A 5,183-nucleotide genomic window follows, 5' to 3' on the forward strand; every position below is an offset into this window, starting at 1 on the left:
ATTCATTCAAAAGAAAAGCGGGTATACAAAATGTTTCCCCGGATTCTCATTATAAAACCAGTTAACTCAGTAGCGCATTCCACAACTTAGCTGATTAAGTAAGGACAAAGACTTAAAACCATAACTGGTTGTTCTAGGTTTATTGGGGGACAGAATGTAACTTCCGCAAGGATCATGTAAAGAAAACAGGGAGGAAAACTCGCTTGTTTTTCATATGCAGTAGTAGGAAAATCATTCAAACACAAACTTTTACACAGTAATATGAGGAAATTTTGAATGCACTTCTTGCATAGCGATACAGACTGAGTTTCACTTGAGTAATCTACAAATATAAATCTCAGTGTTCTCTTGTTTACATTATAGCGCTTTTTTGACAAGAACAACTGACGAAAGGCTACGCAGTTTTTTCTACAAGAATAACAGCGAGAAAAGCGCTACTTTGTCGCGAATATTCTATGACAAATATTTGTTCAGAAATCAAAAGGCTACATTAGTTAACAGCACACACCAGGGCTACTCCTTAGTATCTGGCTAGAAATGTTGTTCTCCCTTTTTCCTCCGGTCGCGCTTCAGCCATTTGATGAGGGCCAGTCTCGTGCTTTTTAAGTTCCCTCGTTCATTCCCAAACGATTTCTGGGTAATTCTGCCATTCCACGACAAGGGAAGACCCCCGGTTGTCATTTCATGGATTTTTTTACAAGTGTCGGGCCACCCAGTCCTACCAGCAAATTACAGCATCGATTGAAGTTTTTATCTTTCAAAACTTGCCCAAATTGTATCGGTAGGTCCTGGAATTCCTGCACAGAAAATCCAGAGAGACAACCTCATTCGTCAACCGCCATGTTTACAACAACGCATTTTAGGCGTCCCAGTCTGCGCGAAACCATCTCTCACCTCTGTCTCCAGAAGACCAGACACGCACGGTTCTTACATCTACGTTTATGCCTGTACAATCAACTGAAATGTCAATTCCTTGTAAAAACCAGCATCTTTATTTTGGTATGGTACGTATCGGAGAGCCAGAACATTTGCGCATGCGATGACGGAATGTTTGAGCAAGAGAGAAAAATGCAGTACCTCCAGACGTGGCGCTGGAGCGTCGTACCAAACGAGTCATCCCGGGATTTCGGCCCGTGCGATCGCTTTTGGACGCAGTTGGCCCTTTGCTGCTTTCTGCTACCGACCTTGCCTCCCGGTACGGCATTGAGGGAGAGATATGTCGGCCCCTAAACCATATGTGACAAATCCCACGCCTACTCACAGCCCGTCAGACCGCCCTTGTCATTACAATTTAACGTAACATTTCGATGTCTTATATATTCAAGGCGAAAGTCATTTTATCTCCCATATGGTAAGCACTGTAGTCGCGGAATACAAAGTGTACGCATGCGCCCTGCTAAAGGAAACATACACAAATGCATTCAACTTTATTTCATCCCGGAATTCAGAGTAACTACAAGACCTACTATCTTGGGAAACATTACATTTACAGCTAAAATACATAGCATCTATGGATACATAACTAAATTAATAGAAAATATTGAAAGAAAAATTCATTCATTCAAAAGAAAAGCGGGTATACAAAATGTTTCCCCGGATTCTCATTTTAAAACCTGTTAACTCAGTAGCGCATTCCACAACTTAGCTGATTAAGTAAGGAAAAAGGCTTAAAACCATAACTGGTTGTTCTAGGTTTATTGGGGGACAGAATGTAACTTCCGCAAGGATCATGTAAAGAAAACAGGAAGGAAAACTCGCTTGTTTTTCATATACAGTAGTAGGAAAATCATTCAAACACAAACTTTTGCACAGTAATATGAGGAAATTTTGAATGCACTTCTTGCATAGAGATACAGACTGATTTTCACTTGAGTAATCTACAAATATAAATCTCAGTGTTCTCTTGTTTACATTATAGCTTTTTTTTGACAAGAACAACTGACGAAAGGCCACTCAGTTTTTTCTACAAGAATAACAGCGAGAAAAGCGCTACTTTGTCGCGAATATTCTATGACAAATATTTGTTCAGAAATCAAAAGGCTACATTAATTAACAGCACACACCAGGGCTACTCCTTAGTATCTGGCTAGAAATGTTGTTCTCCCTTTTTCCTCCGGTCGCGCTTCAGCCATTTAATGAGGGCCAGTCTCGTGCTTTTTAAGTTCCCTCGTTCATTCCCAAACGATTTCTGGGTAATTCTGCCATTCCACGACAAGGGAAGACCCCCGGTTGTCATTTCATGGATTTTTTTACAAGTGTCGGGCCACCCAGTCCTACCAGCAAAGTACAGCATCGATTGAAGTTTTTAGCTTTCAAAACTTGCCCAAATTATATCGTTAGGTCCTGGAATTCGTGCACAGAAAGGCCAGAGAGACAACCTCATTCGTCAACCGCCATGTTTACAACAAAGCATTTTAGGGGTCTCAGTCTGCGCGAAACTATCTCTCACCTATGTCTCCAGAAGACCAGACACGCATGGTTCTTACATCTACGTTTATGCCTGTACAATTAACAGAAATGTCAATTCCTTGTAAAAACCAGCATCTTTATTTTGGTATGGTACGTATCGGAGAGCCAGAACATTTGCGCATGCGATGACGGAATGTTTGAGCAAGAGAGAAAAATGCAGTACCTCCAGACGTGGCGCTGGAGCGTCGTACCAAACGAGTCATCCCGGGATTTCGGCCCGTGCGATCGCTTTTGGACGCAGTTGGCCCTTTGCTGCTTTCTGCTACCGACCTTGCCTCCCGGTACGGCATTGAGGGAGAGATATGTCGGCCCCTAAACCATTTGTGACAAATCCCACGCCTACTCACAGCCCATCAGACCGCCCTTGTCATTACAATTTAACGTAACATTTCGATGTCTTATATATTGAAGGCGAAAGTCATTTTATCTCTCATAAATGTGTATACATTGAACCATAATAACGGTAGCACTGTAGTCGCGGAATGCAAAGTGTACGCATGCGCCCTGCTAAAGGAAACATACACAAATGCATTCAACTTTATTTCATCCCGGAATTCAGAGTAACTACAAGACCTACTATCTTTGGAGACATAACATTTACATCTAAAATACATAGCATCTATGGATACATAACTAAATTAATAGAAAATATTTAAGGAAAAATCAATTAATTTAAAAGAAAAGCGGCTGTGCAAAATGTTTCCACCTTGGTCCTATCGCAAAACAAGCATGATGAGAACGACACGGGAAAGGCTGGCCAAGGTAAGACGGTGAAGAATTCAACAAGTGCCTATCGGAAACCGCGTAGTGGCAAATTGGACGCGAAAGTGAACCCATTCGACTTAAAGCTATTCGGAGTTTATTGCTGGATACTTCTCGATTCCGGATGGCTTGAAGCTCAGGCTCAACAGCTCTGCCGTTACTTAAAATTTCTGTCTAAAAATGCCGTCGCTTACTCTATCACGGCTATTCTGCAATTTGGTAAGGAGGTTCGTGGCATGGTTGCAAGTAGCAAGGCTACTTACTATGGAGCGGTATCACGGTCAAAAATGGACAAACGGGAATCGCTGTTTTCGTTGGGCAAGCCGCACACTATCACATGAGATGGAGGCTGTGTGCCAGCCAGCCAGTCCAAGATCGCGTCCAAACGCTGAAATGGTATGGCATCAAGATCGAAACCCGAGGGACATCACGAGGGACTGACATGATTGGGGCGCGTTCTCCTTCGACGAACGCAATAACGCGGCATATATATAATCTTATTGCAAGTGAGCAATACTTTAAAAGCAAAAAGTTATGACTTGTCATTTGAGATCCAGTGAAGCGCACGCATACAGTAATTGTTGCATCTCGGACCTAGTTGAGATTGGAAAGTCGGTGAGCATCTTTGAGATAACATGGAACTTGTGGAGCGCGTTTGCATCTCCTAGATGCTTTACAGCATTGAACTTGAAGAGAGTGCTTGACTATCTGGGGATGAACAGATGGTAATTGCGTCCCAGTGCAGTTGTTCAAACGATGGATAGCGCTATCCACCGGATAAATCACTCTCCAGTGGATAAGCAATAGTGAAATCAATTGCGCTATCCAATGGATAGTGATTTATCGGGTGGATAGCGTTATCCACCTTTTGAACAACTGGGGTCTGTATAATCTGACCAAATGCATGAGAAAAACCAAGACAGGTCATTTAGTGGTTATCTATTGCACAAAATTATCTGAACACGGTAAAACGTTCAGGGTTAGGATTAGGGTTACCGTTAGGGTTAGGTTAGGGTAATTGTATAATTACTGAACGTTTTATACCTTGTTTAAAACACTGTAATTCTGGTGCCTATTGGTTCGTTTTGATTTGGTTGTCAAAAGGGGGGAGGGGTCAGCTAAAAACGGGAATAGATGATTGTTGGGAATGATATATTGTCATCAAGGTCACTGTTTCAGACTCTTCAGTTGTTATTTACACCTCTTTACGGTATTGGATGATGAAATACAAGGTTTCAGAGTAATTCTCTTTTCGCGTTTCTATTAATGCCATAGCAGTGCAATAGGTGGTTTCACGTCACGACATCGCCCACATGTTGGTGAACGAAAACAAAGGATCTTTTGTTCTTCCACCAGCAATTGTGCAATACATCATTGTTATGCGCCTTTACAGATTGGTTGCAAACGAACTATGTTTTATAAAAGAATACTGGAGCCTCGATTTCAGACAGAGTCCATGTAAAAACCTTGCTAAAATCTGTTGCTTTTTATATAAAGTAAAACCAGTTGACTACAAAACTGGTTGCTGTCACACTCGACAGAAGCACAAAGAAGCGCTAGTGTTGACATATATCATATCATATCATATCATATCATATCATACATCTTTATTTACCCTCGGATTTTTAGAGTAGCTTGGTGTAGCTAATTTCTCCGAGCATTTACCCTCCCAACCATGATACACCACAGAAGACAGACCACAACACCGGGAACTACATGCCCTGCTCTTTGCGACAAGTGTGCGGGACACTTTTGGTGTTTTGAATTCCTAGGGGAACATTGAACAGTAGGACTTGGGTAAACCCTGGTGTTAACTCCCTAATGCGACCGTAACCAATATGTAGCAATTGGACTGGCTTTGAAACAAACGTTGAAGTCATCTTGAAATGAAAAACTGCACTCGTACGCAGAAGCGATTTGCTTGTTTGAAAACGTGACAGACATTTGCATCA

The sequence above is a fragment of the Montipora capricornis genome, chromosome 11 (assembly GCF_036669925.1).
Source record: "Montipora capricornis isolate CH-2021 chromosome 11, ASM3666992v2, whole genome shotgun sequence".
Taxonomy (NCBI): domain Eukaryota; kingdom Metazoa; phylum Cnidaria; class Anthozoa; order Scleractinia; family Acroporidae; genus Montipora; species Montipora capricornis.